Source organism: Gnatocerus cornutus, unplaced genomic scaffold, assembly GCF_029298725.1.
Source record: "Gnatocerus cornutus isolate USDA-ARS CGAHR unplaced genomic scaffold, icGnaCorn1.1 Chromosome181, whole genome shotgun sequence".
NCBI classification, from domain to species: domain Eukaryota; kingdom Metazoa; phylum Arthropoda; class Insecta; order Coleoptera; family Tenebrionidae; genus Gnatocerus; species Gnatocerus cornutus.
This window is the reverse complement of record NW_028275369.1, coordinates 44,703-64,702: the sequence shown is the minus strand read 5'-3', so window position 1 is coordinate 64,702 and position 20,000 is coordinate 44,703. Positions and strand designations below refer to the sequence as shown.

Genomic DNA, 20,000 nt, shown 5'->3' with positions numbered 1-20,000 from the left:
TAAATTAACCCAGAATCTTGTAATTTTTGACATTATGACGTTCCAGACCTGACACATAGATGGCGCCATTTTAGGGTCAGTTAGGTCAAATTATGCTTAAAATTCAAGAAAAATACGTAAATTAACCCAGAATCTTGTAATTTTTGACATTTATGAAGTTCCAGACCTGACACATAGATGGCGCCATTTTAGGGTCAGTTAGGTCAAATTATGCTTAAAATTCAAGAAAAATACGTAAATTAACACAGAATCTTGTAATTTTTGACATTTCTGAAGTTCCAGACCTGACACATAGATGACGCCATTTTAGGGTCAGGTCAGGTCAAATTATGCTTAAAATTCAAGAAAAATACGTAAATTAACACAGAATCTTGTAATTTTTGACATTTCTGAAGTTCCAGACCTGACACATAGATGACGCCATTTTAGGGTCAGGTCAGGTCAAATTATGCTTAAAATTCAAGAAAAATACGTAAATTAACCCAGAATCTTGTAATTTTTGACATTTCTGAAGTTCCAGACCTGTCATATAGATGGCGCCATTTTTGAGTCAAAATAGGCGCCAAAATTAAAAAACAATATGTAAAATAAAGGAAAAAACAGTAATTTTTGACATTTATGAAGTTCCAGACCTGACACATAGATGGCGCCATTTTAGGGTCAGGTCAGGTCAAATTATGCTTAAAATTCAAGAAAAATACGTAAATGAACCCAGAATCTTGTAATTTTTGACATTTATGAAGTTCCAGACCTGACACATAGATGGCGCCATTTTAGGGTCAGTTAGGTCAAATTATGCTTAAAATTCAAGAAAAATACGTAAATTAACCCAGAATCTTGTAATTTTTGACATTTCTGAAGTTCCAGACCTGTCATATAGATGGCGCCATTTTTGAGTTAAAATAGGCGCCAAAATTCAAAAACAATATGTAAATATAGGAAAAAAACAGTAATTTTTGACATTTGTGAAGTTCCAGACCTGTCACATAGATGGCGCCATTTTTGAGTCAAAATAGGCGCCAAAATTCAAAAACAATATGTAAAATATAGGAAAAACAGTAATTTTTGACATTTATGAAGTTCCAGACCTGACACATAGATGGCGCCATTTTAGGGTCAGTTAGGTCAAATTATGCTTAAAATTCAAGAAAAATACGTAAATTAACCCAGAATCTTGTAATTTTTGACATTTGTGAAGTTCCAGACCTGTCATATAGATGGCGCCATTTTTGAGTCAAAATAGGCGCCAAAATTCAAAAACAATATGTAAAATAAAGGAAAAAACAGTAATTTTTGACATTTCTGAAGTTCCAGACCTGACACATAGATGGCGCCATTTTAGGGTCAGGTCAGGTCAAATTATGCTTAAAATTCAAGAAAAAATACGTAAATTAACCCAGAATCTTCCCAGAATCTTGTAATTTTTGACATTTCTGAAGTTCCAGACCTGTCACATAGATGGCGCCATTTTTGAGTTAAAATAGGCGCCAAAATTCAAAAACAATATGTAAAATATAGGAAAAAACAGTAATTTTTGACATTTGTGAAGTTCCAGACCTGTCACATAGATGGCGCCATTTTTGAGTCAAAATAGGCGCCAAAATTCAAAAACAATATGTAAAATAAAGGAAAAACAGTAATTTTTGACATTTATGAAGTTCCAGACCTGACACATAGATGGCGCCAATTTTAGGGTCAGTTAGGTCAAATTATGCTTAAAATTCAAGAAAAATACGTAAATTAACCCAGAATCTTGTAATTTTTGACATTTCTGAAGTTCCAGACCTGTCATATAGATGGCGCCATTTTTGAGTCAAAATAGGCGCCAAAATTCAAAAACAATATGTAAAATAAAGGAAAAAACAGTAATTTTTGACATTTATGAAGTTCCAGACCTGACACATAGATGGCGCCATTTTAGGGTCAGGTCAGGTCAAATTATGCTTAACATTCAAAAAAAATACGTAAATTAACCCAGAATCTTGTAATTTTTGACATTTCTGAAGTTCCAGACCTGTCATATAGATGGCGCCATTTTTGAGTCAAAATAGGCGCCAAAATTCAAAAACAATATGTAAAATAAAGGAAAAAACAGTAATTTTTGACATTTCTGAAGTTCCAGACCTGACACATAGATGGCGCCATTTTAGGGTCAGGTCAGGTCAAATTATGCTTAAAATTCAAGAAAAATACGTAAATTAACCCAGAATCTTCCAGAATCTTGTAATTTTTGACATTTCTGAAGTTCCAGACCTGTCATTTAGATGGCGCCATTTTTGAGTCAAAATAGGCGCCGAAATTCAAAAACAATATGTAAAATAAAGGAAAAAACAGTAATTTTTGACATTTCTGAAGTTCCAGACCTGACACATAGATGACGCCATTTTAGGGTCAGGTCAGGTCAAATTATGCTTAAAATTCAAGAAAAATACGTAAATTAACCCAGAATCTTGTAATTTTTGACATTTCTGAAGTTCCAGACCTGTCATATAGATGGCGCCATTTTTGAGTTAAAATTGGCGCCAAAATTCAAAAACAATATGTAAAATATAGGAAAAAAACAGTAATTTTTGACATTTGTGAAGTTCCAGACCTGTCACATAGATGGCGCCATTTTTGAGTCAAAATAGGCGCCAAAATTCAAAAACAATATGTAAAATAAAGGAAAAAACAGTAATTTTTGACATTTCTGAAGTTCCAGACCTGACACATAGATGGCGCCATTTTAGGGTCAGGTCAGGTCAAATTATGCTTAACATTCAAAAAAAATACGTAAATTAACCCAGAATCTTGTAATTTTTGACATTTCTGAAGTTCCAGACCTGTCATATAGATGGCGCCATTTTTGAGTCAAAATAGGCGCCAAAATTCAAAAACAATATGTAAAATAAAGGAAAAAACAGTAATTTTTGACATTTCTGAAGTTCCAGACCTGACACATAGATGGCGCCATTTTAGGGTCAGGTCAGGTCAAATTATGCTTAAAATTCAAGAAAAATACGTAAATTAACCCAGAATCTTCCCAGAATCTTGTAATTTTTGACATTTGTGAAGTTCCAGACCTGTCACATAGATGGCGCCATTTTTGAGTCAAAATAGGCGCCAAAATTCAAAAACAATATGTAAAATAAAGGAAAAAACAGTAATTTTTGACATTTCTGAAGTTCCAGACCTGACACATAGATGGCGCCATTTTAGGGTCAGGTCAGGTCAAATTATGCTTAACATTCAAAAAAAATACGTAAATTAACCCAGAATCTTGTAATTTTTGACATTTCTGAAGTTCCAGACCTGTCATATAGATGGCGCCATTTTTGAGTCAAAATAGGCGCCAAAATTCAAAAACAATATGTAAAATAAAGGAAAAAACAGTAATTTTTGACATTTCTGAAGTTCCAGACCTGACACATAGATGGCGCCATTTTAGGGTCAGGTCAGGTCAAATTATGCTTAAAATTCAAGAAAAATACGTAAATTAACCCAGAATCTTCCCAGAATCTTGTAATTTTTGACATTTCTGAAGCCAGACCTGTCATTTAGATGGCGCCATTTTTGAGTCAAAATAGGCGCCGAAATTCAAAAACAATATGTAAAATAAAGGAAAAAACAGTAATTTTTGACATTTCTGAAGTTCCAGACCTGACACATAGATGACGCCATTTTAGGGTCAGGTCAGGTCAAATTATGCTTAAAATTCAAGAAAAATACGTAAATTAACCCAGAATCTTCCCAGAATCTTGTAATTTTTGACATTTCTGAAGTTCCAGACCTGTCATTTAGATGGCGCCATTTTTGAGTCAAAATAGGCGCCGAAATTCAAAAACAATATGTAAAATAAAGGAAAAAACAGTAATTTTTGACATTTCTGAAGTTCCAGACCTGACACATAGATGACGCCATTTTAGGGTCAGGTCAGGTCAAATTATGCTTAAAATTCAAGAAAAATACGTAAATGAACCCAGAATCTTGTAATTTTTGACATTTATGAAGTTCCAGACCTGACACATAGATGGCGCCACTTTTGGGTCAAAATGGGCGCCAAATTTCAAAAAAAATATGTAAATAAAGTAAAAACCAGTAATTTTTGACATTTGTGAAGTTCCAGACCTGTCATATAGATGGCGCCACTAAATTATGTTTTCGACTAACAGGTGGCGATACCAACATTAATAGTTACAGAAAGCTGTAATTTTTTTGACTTTCAAGTTTAGGTAACTGTTCTACAGATGGCGCCAGCATTGCTACAAATACAGGAACCTGTAGTTGTTTTTTGACATTTGACATCTTGACCTAATCTATAGGTCTAAAGATCAGCAATAGAATGGACTTCAAAGTTGATAATAAAGCTTTATTTTTATTATATATCGTAAATGGATTGTGTTTAAGCATAACGTTTGAATGGTTATGCAACCGCTTAAACTAATTGTTGCCGAACTTTCGTCTTTCCTTTGCATTCTTGAATAACGGAAATATAGATGGATTATTTTTGTGCATGAATTTTAAATTGTTATGCAACCATGAAAACACTAATTATTTTCTTTTTTCGGAGTTTTTTCAGATTATTGAAAGTCTGACACAAAACCTGTCCGTAACTGCGGCGTTCTCGCCAAACGCTACAGCTTGAAAAATCTAAAATTCGCATAGTCTAAATGTCCGAGAAAAATCGAAATTAAATGAAAACGAACAAAAGTTCGGACCGAACTAACATTAATCGAAAGTGGATGTCATAATTTTAAGTCCCTAACTAAACGGGATCTAAAACCCTTTCGAAACTGTGGCGTTCGAATTTTGATGAAAATTATTCCAAGTCCAAAGTCGGAACTGAAGCGTTCACATTGAACGCTACAGTTTCGAGAATCTATTCGGAACTGAAGCGTTCACATTGAACGCTACAGTTTCGAGAATCTATTCGGAACTGAAGCGTTCACATTGAACGCTACAGTTTCGAGAATCTATTCGGAACTGAGGCGTTCACTTTGAACGTTACAGTTTCGAGAATTTATTCGGAACTGAAGCGTTCACATTGAACGTTACAGTTTCGAAAGGACAAAATTAACAAAGACCAAAAGTCCGAGAAAAATTGAAATTAAATGAAAATGAACAAAAGTTCGGACCGAACTAACATTAATCGAAAGTGGATGTCATAATTTTAAGTCCCTAACTGAACGGGATCTAAAACCCTTTCGAAACTGTGGCGTTCGAATTTTGATGAAAATTATTCTAAGTCCAAAGTCGGAACTGAAGCGTTCACATTGAACGCTACAGTTTCGAAAATCTATTCGGAACTGAAGCGTTCACACTGGCGATTGCTTATGCAACCATGAAAGCACAAATATGAAACGCTACAGTTTCGAAAACTCATTCGGAACTGAAGCGTTCACACTGGCGATTGTTTATGCAACCATGAAAGCACAAAAATGAAACGCCACAGTTGCGAAAACTCATTCGGAACTGATGCGTTTACACCGAACGCTACAGTTTTGAAACCTCGTTCGGAACTGATGCGTTCAAAAATGTCGAAATTTTTACAAGTCCAGTTTCGGAACTGTAGCGACTGCATGGACTTAGCGCGAAAAGGACACATTCAGTGGGAACTGTAGCGGTAGGGACCCGTAAAAAAAGTAAAAAAAATAATAAAATATTTTATTTTTTGCTTTTTACCTTCCGTATACACAATTTTTTTTTTTTTTTTTTTTTTTTTTTTTTTAAAGTCCAAATTGGGAACTGTAGCGGTCAACAGAAAAAAAAACTTTTTCCATCAACCACATACAATTCCCATTTTTAATATAATATTATTATTTATATTAATATTATAATTATTCATAATATATTACTGAACATTTGCTTCTCCTCAGTTTCGTTCTTTGGTTTCCAATATCATTCACTCGATCATATTTAATTCAAGCTTGTTATCGGAGGAGAAACAAGTCTTTCACAATTTTCACCAGTTCTGCTTACCATGTGACGGATCTTTTGTTTTTCAACGGGCGGAACAATAATCGAGATTTTTACTGCTTGGTGTTTCGGGCTTTGTGTTTTATTTTATAGATCCGTCACATTATTCAAGTAAATTATTCAATTCAATTTGTCGTCTGCATTAGAGTCAAGATTATTAATTTCATCTCATTTGCAGACGACTTTGGATAAGAGCACTGGGTGGTCACGTTTTTTAACTAGCGGTGAATTAGCTAATTCGTTCGCAAAATGCACGTTACAGGCGGACTAATTCACATTTCGCTATTCATCGAGAAATTTTTATTCACAGCGGTATATTGTCTTTCTAGAGACTTACCACTTTTTATTTCATCGATGTATTTTTATTTTTAATTTAGCATAATATCATTAAACGGGGTCGCGATGTACGAGAGGTAACAGATCGTACGGACGCGCACATTTGATTTCATGTCAATCCATTCATCGTGCGTACTTGTCCGTCATCGCTGCCACTTACCATCACTACTCCCTATATATGCCACCGCGGCAGCGATCAGCTCTGAATCGCTCGATGCGTGAAACGATCGAAATCCCATAGTGCGCCGGCCGCTCGCTATGGGCGAGGGGTAGAGTAAAACGGTCTGATCGCTCGGTGCAAAAGTCCGTTTGGGTACTTAGAGACGGAATTTTAAAATTCTGATTTCGCAGATCAATTTCAAGGATTATTAGGACTCGAATGCTGTCGACCATGTTTTGTAAAAAAAGTTTTTTACGTTTTTACGGCAATTTGACTGAACGCTACAGTTTCGAAAAAAAGTCGGAACTGTGGCGTTCGATCGAAATTTTTCCAAGTCCGAAGTCGAAACTGTAGCGGTCGACCAAAATTTTTCTAAGTCCGATTCGAAACTGAGGCGTTCGACCGAAATTTTTCCAAGTCCAATTCGAAACTGTAGCGTTCGAACAAAATTTTTCTAAGTCCGAAGTCGAAACTGTAGCGTTCGGCGCTCATTCGTCTAAGTCCGAACTCGGAAGTGTAGCGGTTGACAAATTTACATTGACCAAAAGTCCGAGAAAAATCGAAATTAAATCCAAACGAACAAATGTTTGGGTCGAACTAGCATCGATAGAAGGTAGATTTTATAATTTCAAGCTCCTAATTAAACGGGATCTAAAACCCTCTGGAAACTGAGGCGTTCGAAATTTTGATGAAAATTTTTCTAAGTCCGAAATAGGAACTGTGGCGGTCGAGCGAAATTTTTCTAAGTCCGTAGTCGAAACTGAGGTGTTCGAATTTTTGATAAAAATTTTTCTAAGTCTCATGTTGGAACTGTGGCGGTCGAGCGAAATTTTTCCAAGTCCGAAGTCGAAACTGTAGCGTTCGAACGAAATTTTTCTAAGTCCGAAGTCGAAACTGTAGCGTTCGGCGCTCATTCGTCTAAGTCCGAAGTCGGAAGTGTAGCGGTTGACAAATTTACATTGACCAAAAGTACGAGAAAAATCGAAATTAAATGCAAACGAACAAATGTTTGGGTCGAACTAACATCGATAGAAGGTAGATTTTATAATTTCAAGCTTCTAATTAAACGGGATCTAAAACCCTCTGGAAACTGAGGCGTTCGAAATTTTGATGAAAATTTTTCTAAGTCCGAAATAGGAACTGTGGCGGTCGAGCGAAATTTTTCTAAGTCCGTAGTCGAAACTGAGGTGTTCGAATTTTTGATAAAAATTTTTCTAAGTCTCATGTTGGAACTGTGGCGGTCGAGCGAAATTTTTCCAAGTCCGAAGTCGAAACTGTAGCGTTCGAACGAAATTTTTCTAAGTCCGAAGTCGAAACTGTAGCGGTCGACCAAAATTTTTCTAAGTCCGATTCGAAACTGAGGCGTTCGACCGAAATTTTTCTAAGTCCAATTCGAAACTGTGGCGGTCGAGCGAAATTTTTCTAAGTCCGAAGTCGAAACTGTAGCGTTCGGCGCTCATTCGTCTAAGTCCGAAGTCGGAAGTGTAGCGGTTGATAAATTTACATTGACCAAAAGTCCCAGAAAAATCGAAATTAAATGCAAACGAACAAAAGTTACGGTCGAACTAACACCAAACAAGGGTGGCTGTGATAATTTCAAACCCCTAACTAAACGGGATCTAAAACCCTCTGGAAACTGAGGCGTTCGAAATTTTGATGAAAATTATTCTAAGTCCGAAGTCGGAACTGAGGTGTTCGGTCGAAATGCCGTAAAAACGTAAAAAATATTTTTTTCAAAACACCGTTAACGGCATTCGAGTCCTAATGACCCTTGAAATTGATCTGCGAAATCAGAATTTTAAAATTCCGTCTCTAAGTACCCAAACGGACTTTTGCACCGAGCGATCAGACCGATTTACCCGACCCCTCGCCCATAGCGAGCGGCCGGCGCGCTATGGGATTTCGACCGTTTCGCGCATCGAGTGATTCAGAGCTGAACGCTGCCGCGCTGGCATATATAGGGATAGTAGTGGTGGTATGTAGCAGCGGACAAAAGCGTACGATCGAAATGTGATTTTATGTGCGTCCGATTATCTTGTTACCTCTCGTACACCGCGACTTACCCGTAGTTGGGACGATGGCCGGAATGTGTACCCTGTGGACCCACCATCGTTTGAGGGATGACAAATCTTGCCATTGACCATGCACAGCGAGATTGCGGATGCGGCGAGCGTTTCTATGTTAGCGGTCCAAATGCAATCAAAGATTTTATGTGTTCGTGTCAGAACGACCAAAAATTAACAAATGCGTCAACTCACTAAAGTCCGAGCGAGAATTTTGAAATAAATAAAATTTCATAAACTCGTAACGTGTGAATATTTCTAAAGAGAAATCTCACAATAAACCGTCGCTTTCAATCTAGCGAAGAGTATGGAGAATGTTTGAACTTTTGCTTGTCGACGACGATATTTTTTCTTTACGATAAAATTTCAAGTCGATGTGCCCAAAAATCTCTAAATTTTGAACTGGGAAATTATTTCTTCGTCCGATGAATCGCATTGATCTCTGTTTTTGACGAAAAAAAGACGGATAAAATGCAGCATTCAATCAAGGATATAAAATAAAAGAAAAATTTTCCGTAAAAACTATATTACAATGGAGGATTATGTTTCTACTTTTCGTCCGATGAGTCGCAACAAAAATAAGTAATCCATCCGTCGTTGTTCGTTTAGTCGATCTGAATGCACTGTAAAAATTTATTAAAGTAAAATGTTACGTTTGCATTTCATGAATTTTGACAAACGTGTACCGAAATGTGTACAAATTATTTATTTCGACGACGACGACAACTTAGAACGGATGAATAAAATTAATTGTTGCAAGATTCAAACAAGGATGAAAAAGTCATAGAAAATTATTCCGTAACCATGATATTGGATTATTTTTTCTTCACTCTCTCCTCCGATGAGTCGCAACAAATAAAAATCCATAAATCAATTCATCCGTCGTTGTTCGTTTAGTCGATCTGAATGCACTGTAAAAATTTATTAAAGTAAAAATGTTACGTTGCATTTCATGAATTTTGACAAACGTGTACCCCGAAGTGTGTACAAATTATTTATTTCGACGACGACGACAACTTAGAACGGATGAATAAGAATAAAATTGTTGCAGGAGATTCAATCAAGGATGATGTGAAAAAAATGTCGAAAAATTTTCCATCCAGAAAGATCGCGTGGCGTTACGTCTCTTCTTACGAGGTTTTCGTTTCGCAGACACGCACACTTTCTTCAAAACAATAATAGGAAAGTGTTCAGTTTTTTATAAGAGCAGCAGGTGTCTTTCCGAAATTCTACGATTATTGTAGCTTATATGACTAGAAGGAAAGAAAGACTAAAACTCTCTTATTTTAAAACAAGAACGCAGTTCCCTGGTTGATCCTGCCAGTAGTCATATGCTTGTCTCAAAGATTAAGCCATGCATGTCTCAGTACAAGCCAAATTAAGGTGAAACCGCGAAAGGCTCATTAAATCAGTTATGGTTCCTTAGATCGTACCCACATTTACTTGGATAACTGTGGTAATTCTAGAGCTAATACATGCAAACAGAGCTCCAACCGGAAACGGAAGGAGCGCTTTTATTAGATCAAAACCAATCGGTGGCGGTCTCCGTCATCGTACAACTTGGTGACTCTGAATAACTTTACGCTGATCGCACGGTCTCGCACCGGCGACGCATCTTTCAAATGTCTGCCTTATCAACTGTCGATGGTAGGTTCTGCGCCTACCATGGTTGTAACGGGTAACGGGGAATCAGGGTTCGATTCCGGAGAGGGAGCCTGAGAAACGGCTACCACATCCAAGGAAGGCAGCAGGCGCGCAAATTACCCACTCCCGGCACGGGGAGGTAGTGACGAAAAATAACGATACGGGACTCATCCGAGGCCCCGTAATCGGAATGAGTACACTCTAAACCCTTTAACGAGGATCAATTGGAGGGCAAGTCTGGTGCCAGCAGCCGCGGTAATTCCAGCTCCAATAGCGTATATTAAAGTTGTTGCGGTTAAAAAGCTCGTAGTCGAATCTGTGTCCCGCGCCGCCGGTTCATCGTTCGCGGTGTCAACTGGCGTGCCGCGGGACGTCCTGCCGGTGGGCTTAGCTCGAGAGGGCGGCCCAACTCAATCCCGCCGCGGTGCTCTTCATTGAGTGTCGAGGTGGGCCGGCACGTTTACTTTGAACAAATTAGAGTGCTTAAAGCAGGCTAAAACTTCGCCTGAATACTGTGTGCATGGAATAATGGAATAGGACCTCGGTTCTATTTTGTTGGTTTTCGGAACCCCGAGGTAATGATTAATAGGAACGGATGGGGGCATTCGTATTGCGACGTTAGAGGTGAAATTCTTGGATCGTCGCAAGACGGACAGAAGCGAAAGCATTTGCCAAAAACGCTTTCATTGATCAAGAACGAAAGTTAGAGGTTCGAAGGCGATCAGATACCGCCCTAGTTCTAACCATAAACGATGCCAGCTAGCGATCCGCCGACGTTCTTCCGATGACTCGGCGGGCAGCTTCCGGGAAACCAAAGCTTTTGGGTTCCGGGGGAAGTATGGTTGCAAAGCTGAAACTTAAAGGAATTGACGGAAGGGCACCACCAGGAGTGGAGCCTGCGGCTTAATTTGACTCAACACGGGAAACCTCACCAGGCCCGGACACCGGAAGGATTGACAGATTGAGAGCTCTTTCTTGATTCGGTGGGTGGTGGTGCATGGCCGTTCTTAGTTGGTGGAGCGATTTGTCTGGTTAATTCCGATAACGAACGAGACTCTAGCCTGCTAAATAGGCGTATTTCGACATCCCAAAGGCCCGTCGATCCTGGGTTCGCCCGGTGGTCGTGCGCGGTTTTTACTGTCGGCGTACAAACAATTCTTCTTAGAGGGACAGGCGGCTTCTAGCCGCACGAGATTGAGCAATAACAGGTCTGTGATGCCCTTAGATGTTCTGGGCCGCACGCGCGCTACACTGAAGGAATCAGCGTGTCCTCCCTGACCGAGCGGTCCGGGTAACCCGCTGAACCTCCTTCGTGCTAGGGATTGGGGCTTGCAATTGTTCCCCATGAACGAGGAATTCCCAGTAAGCGTGAGTCATAAGCTCGCGTTGATTACGTCCCTGCCCTTTGTACACACCGCCCGTCGCTACTACCGATTGAATGATTTAGTGAGGTCTTCGGACCGGTACGCGATGGCGTTTCGACGTCGTCGATGTCGCTGGGAAGATGACCAAACTTGATCATTTAGAGGAAGTAAAAGTCGTAACAAGGTTTCCGTAGGTGAACCTGCGGAAGGATCATTAACGTGTCCTCGTACACACGAATTTTGACATATGTATAATTTATTATTATGCATTTTTATTTGATCGTGTCGATGTACACTTTATGTTTTTACAACACCGTCGTCGATGACATGGAGTCGACGGCACGATCTTTTGTCGTGCCGTTGCTTGTTTCTTTTTGAAACACCGTGTGTACGACGTTTTGAACTACGAATCGTACATATTCGGAAAAACAATAGCGTTACGCTGGCCCGCAGCGCCGGTCCTTGCGATCGAGTTTTTCACCTTTTTTGAACGAGAAAAACCGAATTCGCTCGGGCATACGGCTGTTTCTTCGGGTACCTAGATTTTTTGATTTTTTTTGTACTATCTCTCGATCTTTTCCAATGATGGAAAAAAGGAGGGACGCTTTCGGTTTTTCGACCGGATCGCGGAAAGTTGTGAACTCCACCGCGAAAGTCGAAAGACGTTAGAAGTCCTCTTTTTTCGGACACACGGAGAGGATGTAGCAGAGTAGTCGAGAAAGAAGAAAATCGCAGGTGTCGAATTAGGTTACGACTCCGTGGGTTTTAAATGATTTACGCCCGGCTACGGGACCGGCGAGAAACGCTCCCGATTTTACGATTCGCGTGAATGATGTTCGTCGTTAGACGCTTCAAAGAGTTTTTTGAAAGCGCCGTTAAACGAGCGATCACACACACATCACACCTTGCTTTTTTAATGTTTTTGGTAGATGTGGTAAAGTGATTTCGTTAGAAACGGTAAAATTCTCTTTACGGAGCGTACGACTGCACCATTTCAAAATTATATACACCGTCAATCGTCATTAAGTCACGATATAGAACGGTAAACTTGAGGATTTTATGTTAGACGCTCAGTCTGGCACGTCTATAGATTTTTTCGTCAAAATTCACGATCTGTCTTCGGTTTGGCGACGAAAAAATATAGAAAGAAAATTGAAACACGAACACAAAGACCGCCCGCGAAAATCTCTTTTCGCTTACGGCGGATACTAATTCGCTTTTTCATAACGAGTACGATGATGTAATGATGTGTTGATTCCGATCGATCAAAAACCGTCTCTTCGTCACACTTTTTAAAGTGCTTGACACACGCACACTAAATGAAAGACACAATAAAGGAAAACTACCGAAAATGTAGTTTATGAGAGAAAGCAGCATTATTTATTAAAATTATTGCTGAGAAAAAGGAAATTGGCAAATTCCTAATTAAAATCGTATCGAACATGTCCCATCTTCACACATACATGCTCGTACTTTGCGTGTAAAAGCGGAGACCGCGTGAAAAAGAAAAGTGCTTCTTTTTCGGTGCGCGGATACAAATTTGTGTTTGGGTTAATATTTTTTTTAATTTTTTCGTACGCGTAAAACTGAGACCGACGATCGCGTTCCCTTTCAGACGAGAAAGTACGGACGAAAGACAATTAAGAGCGAGAATCATAAATATCCATACCACAACACCGAAATTTTAGACGTGGCACGTTTCGGAACCACGAAGATCATTTTCGTTTCGGATGTACGCACGTACGCAAAAATTTTTGCAAGACGTGTATAGACAGCTGGACGATCGGCATGATCGGGGTTCTTGTGGAACGAGCGTTTAAATTTTAAAAAGATTACCCTGAACGGTGGATCACTTGGCTCGTGGGTCGATGAAGAACGCAGCTAATTGCGCGTCAACTTGTGAACTGCAGGACACATGAACATCGACATTTCGAACGCACATTGCGGTCCTCGGATATAATGTTCCCGGACCACTCCTGGCTGAGGGTCGTGTCAATTTCAAAGACTGCTCGGTTTTCGTTTTCGGACGAAAACGTCGGAGCGTGTTGGATGTGTTGCGACGCGTCGAATAGGTACTCATTAATGTACGTGATCGTCACTTACGTCACGATATAACGACGCACGCCTCGAACGTGTGCCGAGACGTTTACTCGAGCGTGTTTTTTCGTCAAAAAGGACGGGACGGGTATGCTTTGTATTTTTTTTTTACAAAGTCCGTCGGACGTCCACCTTGCGAATCATAAATACGAAAGTGTTTACGTCGGCACATGTTCTTGCGTGGTGTGTCGTAGAATCGTGTGTTTGTGTGCGTTTCTCGTGCAGCGAGTAAATTTGCGCGACATCTTAAGACGCGAAAGCGACCAACTACTACTTGTTGTAGTTGTTGGCTGGTCTTTCGGCGTAGCACGTCCTATTTCTTCAACATGTCGTCATTTAAAAAAAAAAATGGCGTTTTAAGGTTGAGAACGTTATAGACGGTCGTCGTGTCCGAGACGTGTAATGCAAATCGCGACAGACGTCAGATCGTAAGCGTTTCTGTAAACTTAGCCATTTTTTAAAAAGAAAAATGACGAACACGTATAGCAAGGAATGGGAGACGTGTCGTGATCGTCGAAATGACCGAATGAAAAATTTTTATTTTTCATATGCGACCTCAGAGCAGGTGAGACTACCCGCTGAATTTAAGCATATTACTAAGCGGAGGAAAAGAAACTAACTAGGATTCCCTCAGTAGCGGCGAGCGAACAGGGAGAAGCCCAGCACCGAATCCCGCGGCCGAAACCGGACGCCGGGAAATGTGGTGTTAGGGAGGATCCGTCATCCCGAGATCGTGCGGCGCGTCCAAGTCCATCTTGAACGGGGCCACAGCCCATAGAGGGTGCCAGGCCCGTAGCGACCGCTGCCGATAACGGGAGGATCTCTCCTCAGAGTCGGGTTGCTTGAGAGTGCAGCCCTAAGTGGGTGGTAAACTCCATCTAAGGCTAAATATGACCACGAGACCGATAGCGAACAAGTACCGTGAGGGAAAGTTGAAAAGAACTTTGAAGAGAGAGTTCAATAGTACGTGAAACCGTTCAGGGGTAAACCTGAGAAACCCGAAAGGTCGAAAGGGGAGATTCAGCGTGACTCGATGGCGGCGCTGGACGATCGTGTGACAGATGGCGTACGCGTCGTTTGCACCTTTCGTTTTGTCGATCTGCCGTCGAACGCGTGCACTTCTCCCCCTGTAGGACGTCGCGATCCGTTGAGTGCCGGTCTAAGGCCCGCGGTGGAGCTCGTTCGGACGGTTCGCCGTTCGCCGAATGAACCCGTGGTGTTTCCCGATCGGCTCGCTCGACGGTATACAGATGGCGCGGGGCCGCTACACAGTTAGCGTCCGACCTTCGGCAAGCGCGCCCGTCGTGATGGTGATCGGACCTGGTGCCGGTCCCGTCCCCGGGTGGCTGTTCGCTGAGGTGTTCTCGGACAGACCTCGTTGAAACGCCGATCTGCGACGCTATAGCTTTGGGTACTTTCAGGACCCGTCTTGAAACACGGACCAAGGAGTCTAGCATGTGCGCGAGTCATTGGGATTTAACTAAACCTAAAGGCGCAATGAAAGTGAAGGTCCGCCTTGCGCGGACCAAGGGAGGATGGGCGGTCGTTACGGCTGCCGCCCCGCACTCCCGGGGCGTCTCGTTCTCATTGCGAGAAGAGGCGCACCAAGAGCGTACACGCTGGGACCCGAAAGATGGTGAACTATGCCTGGTCAGGACGAAGTCAGGGGAAACCCTGATGGAGGTCCGTAGCGATTCTGACGTGCAAATCGATCGTCGGAACTGGGTATAGGGGCGAAAGACTAATCGAACCATCTAGTAGCTGGTTCCCTCCGAAGTTTCCCTCAGGATAGCTGGCGCTCATAGCATACGAGTTTCATCCGGTAAAGCGAATGATTAGAGGCATTGGGGTCGAAACGGCCTCAACCTATTCTCAAACTTTAAATGGGTGAGATCTCCGGCTTGCTCGAACTATTGAAGCCGCGAGACTCGAATCAGAGTGCCAAGTGGGCCATTTTTGGTAAGCAGAACTGGCGCTGTGGGATGAACCAAACGCCGAGTTAAAGCGCCTAAATCGACGCTTATGGGATACCATGAAAGGCGTTGGTAACTTAAGACATCAGGACGGTGGCCATGGAAGTCGGAATCCGCCAAGGAGTGTGTAACAACTCACCTGCCGAAGTTACTAGCCCTGAAAATGGATGGCGCTGAAGCGTCGTGCTTATACTCGGCCGTCAGAGGCATGTGCGGTCAGGTTATTAAATTAACCGGCCATGAAGCCCTGACGAGTAGGAGGGTCGCGGCGGTGAGCGCAGAAGGACTGGCCGTGAGGCCGTCTGGAGCCGCCGTCGGTGCAGATCTTGGTGGTAGTAGCAAATACTCCAGCGAGGCCCTGGAGGACTGACGTGGAGAAGGGTTTCGTGTGAACAGCCGTTGCACACGAGTCAGTCGATCCTAAGCCCTAGGCGAAAGCCGATGTTGATGTGGTGTAGATTTTTGTCGTTGGTCGCAATTCGCAATTGTTGACGGAAACGTACGGAATTGTGCACACACCCGATGGGCGAAAGGGAATCCGGTTCCTATTCCGGAACCCGGCAGCGGAACCGTTTATAATTCGGGCCCTCGAAAGAGAGTTCGTCGGGGCAACCCAAAAGGACCCGGAGACGCCGTCGGGAGATCCGGGAAGAGTTTTCTTTTCTGCATGAGCGTTCGAGTTCCATGGAATCCTCTAGCAGGGAGATATGGTTTGGAACGCGAAGAGCACCGCAGTTGCGGCGGTGTCCGGATCTTCCCCTCGGACCTTGAAAATCCGGGAGAGGGCCACGTGGAGGCGTCGCGCCGGTTCGTACCCATATCCGCAGCAGGTCTCCAAGGTAAAGAGCCTCTAGTCGATAGAATAATGTAGGTAAGGGAAGTCGGCAAATTGGATCCGTAACTTCGGGATAAGGATTGGCTCTGAGGATCGGGGCGTGTCGGGCTTGGCGGGGAAGCGGGTCGCGACTGACGTGCCGGGCCTGGGCGAGGTGCAGGGTGTGTCGCTTCGGCGGTGTACTTCGAATCCGAGCTCGGTCCCGTGCCTTGGTCTCCCGCGGAACCGTCTTGCTGCGAGGCTCCGAGTGCGCCCGCAAGGGCGTTCGGATGTCCTCTTCGGCCGCCATTCAACGGTCAGCTCAGAACTGGCACGGACCGGGGGAATCCGACTGTCTAATTAAAACAAAGCATTGCGATGGCCCCAGCGGGTGTTGACGCAATGTGATTTCTGCCCAGTGCTCTGAATGTCAACGTGAAGAAATTCAAGCAAGCGCGGGTAAACGGCGGGAGTAACTATGACTCTCTTGACTCGGTCTGTTTGACTTGCTGTGGTTATTACTGCAGTGAGTCTAGTAAGCCTTACTCTTCGGAGAGGTGATGCAGACAGTATGATCCGCGGGTGTTACTATCGGACATACTTTATGGACCAATGATGCGCAACTAATCGCCTAGCTTGGTCAAGTCAACCTCCACCTTCTCGTGGTACGTGGTTGTTTCTACTAACGGAGGCTCTGGCGAGGGCTCACCAAGCCTTTAATTTGGTAACTCTCTTATGGGAAACCCCACCTGTAAGCTTGCTAAAGGGACCGATATCATGGCCGTGGTATCGGAATCGGAGGTGAGTACGGCGGACACCCTAACAAGGTGAGAGGAGTACTGAAGCCCTGTTCGCAGGGGGAAAGTACCAGATCCGTCGGGGAAAGAACGGAGGGTTTGCCCCCCACGTGTCTTTTGGTTCGGCACCCAAAACTGATGGAGAAGCCTCGGACGAGGAAGAGCTATTAAGCCCCGCTCTTCCGGGAAGGCTTAGGCCCAGGCTGGGGGCCCAGAATAACAACGCCGCAAGTGCGGCCGCAGGATCCGGCGTGTCCACGGACTCCACTGACAACGACGCATCCGAAAGCGATGCCGAACCTTCACACCTAGAGACATTAGGTGGTAACACTTTTTTGATATTGCTTCCCTTTCAACCACGAGATTGCAGCATCTGTCTTAATGCTGACGAGGGAAGGTATCACGCATTGAGTCTGGCAGATGAAATTAGGCATGCTTCAATGCGTCATAAACTACTTCAGCCGCTGTACAAGTGCACAAACTGCGATAAGGCGTACAGCTCGAAGCATGCGGCTCAATGCCATTTGCCCAAGTGCACGGGGCAAGCTCCTGTCCCACAGGGTAACGTATACAGGTGTCATCTGTGCGGACAGGTATGCTCAAGTAAGTCTGGATTGACTCAACACACCAGACATAGACACCCTGCTGAAAGAAACGAACAAAGAGCAGCAGCGGAGCGAACCAGAGTTGCTAAGGCAACCGCCCCTAACCGTCGGGGGGAACACACTAAGACGTTCTCGGACGAGGAAGTCCAGAGAATGCTTGCACTTGAGATTCGCTTCCGCAACAGCAGATGCGTTGCCAAAGATATGCACCCGTTTTTCCCGGGGAAGACGTGCAAGCAGATCCGGGATAAACGCAATCAGGTTGCATACAAAAGGGAGAGGGATGCCTACCTCCGGGGCGGGGGGAGGCTTAACTCTCCGGGCGCGGAAGACTCAGATGAGTTGTCGGAAGATGACCATCTTGAAGAACCGGCCCAAGTGGACGTGCCCCATACGCCAGAACCGCCTTTGGCCGAGGGGGTCTCGTCACGTTCACAATCAGAGTCTGAAGTCGAACAGGGGCCCAGCGGGGCTGGGTGCCCTCAGATCCCGACTGCAGACAATGGCGAATCCTCAAACTCCACCTCCAGTAACACTAAGGACATTGACTGGAGACGGAACATAATAAATGCTGCAATTAACACGCCCACAAAGGCCAGTTCAACGGAGTTAACAGCCATAATCCAGGGGCTGAAAGACGCATTAGCCGAGGCGCGTATCGGCACTCTTCCACAGGCGCGCCTCGATGAGATTTACAGTACAGTTGCCGACTTCCTTATCCCTTCACAGGAGGTAAGGAACAAGCGTCAGAGGAATAGGGCCCGCGGTAAACGTTCCATCCGGCGGTACATTTACGCGAGGACCCAGGATCTGTTCAAAAAGAATCCAGGTCTGTTGGCTCAACATGTGAGGGAGGACGTGCGCTGGCTTGACGGCGACTCGGTCGCGCCAAGTCGAGACGACGTCCAAGAGTTGTACAAAAGACTGTGGGACACTAAGCCGGATGTACAACCACCTCCTACGGAATATCCTCCTGCCTTCGAGGCGGGTGACGTCCTAACGCCCATTACAGTTTTAGAGATCAAAAGGAGGATATCCCGAACCAAAACAAACACGGCTGCAGGCCCCGACGGTATCTTAAAAAAGCACCTATACCGTGGGGTTGTACAGGAGATTCTCGTGTTGCTTTTTAATCTAATCATGTGTTGTACGATGCAGCCGACACCATGGAGAATGAACCGTACGCAGCTACTCCTGAAGCAGGGTAAGGACCCGGCTCAGGCGGCTAGCTACCGTCCAATAACTATATCTTCGCTACTCAGCCGGCTATACTGGGGAATAGTCGACCAAAAGCTGAGACAACAGGTACGGTTCCACCCACGCCAAAAGGGGTTCGTGTCGGAGGCTGGGTGCTTCAATAACGTGCAGATCCTAAATGAGCTGCTGCGGCACTCAAAGAGCCAACGTAAGAACCTGGTCGCAGTGTGCCTGGATGTGTCTAAGGCCTTTGACACAGTACCGCACCAAATAATTGGTCACGCGCTGCGATTAAAGGGTCTTCCAGAGACGGTGGTACGTCTCGTGGAGGACTCATATAGGGATCTGCACACAGTCATCAAAACAGGGGCCGGAGATGTCCCTATAAAGCTCCAGCGGGGGGTGAAGCAGGGCGATCCCCTGAGTCCGTTCATCTTCAACGCAGTTTTGGAACCCCTTCTTCTGCAGCTGGAGCGTCAGTCCGGTTACGAGATAAGGGAACCTGCGGGTGTCTCTTCGCTAGCCTTCGCCGATGACCTATTCTTACTTGCGGCTAATGTACCACAGGCTAGCACTCTGCTACACACGACCGAAAGATACTTGGATAATTTGGGCATGTCGCTATCCGCACCCAAGTGTCTATCTTTCCATATTTGCCCAACTAAAGACTCCTGGTTTGTAGCAGATCCCGGACTGACACTACAAAGTGGAGAGAGGATCCCGGCTGCGGCCGCGGAGTCTGCGTTCACTTATCTTGGTGTAAGAATATCTCCTTGGGCTGGTGTCTCAACGGAGGGCATAATTGAGAGCTTTAGCGGGGCGTTATTCAGGACGGGACGTCTCAAGCTAAAACCGCACCAGAAAGTAGAACTTATCTCCACATACCTAGTCCCCCACTACCTCTACAGATTGGTGGTCGCAGCTCCACCAATCAAGTTGATAAGGCGGTTAGACCAGGAGCTAAGAGGAGTGGTTCGAACTATTTGCCATCTTCC

General features: G+C 43.8%; 2 non-coding genes and 1 pseudogene across 2 annotated transcripts; all 3 read left to right on the top strand.

The window, feature by feature from the left end:
• Positions 1 to 9,818: 9,818 nt before the first annotated feature.
• On the top strand, positions 9,819 to 11,739 carry LOC148166738 (small subunit ribosomal RNA). Its single transcript, XR_015770972.1, has one exon. It is a non-coding gene; the product is annotated as a small subunit ribosomal RNA (ribosomal RNA).
• Positions 11,740 to 13,355: 1,616 nt separating this feature from the next.
• LOC148166737 (5.8S ribosomal RNA) lies at positions 13,356 to 13,512 on the top strand. Its single transcript, XR_015770969.1, has one exon. It is a non-coding gene; the product is annotated as a 5.8S ribosomal RNA (ribosomal RNA).
• A 658-nt stretch (positions 13,513 to 14,170) lies between these two features.
• Positions 14,171 to 20,000, top strand: part of LOC148166736 (large subunit ribosomal RNA) — an 8,877-nt pseudogene continuing 3,047 nt past the window's right edge.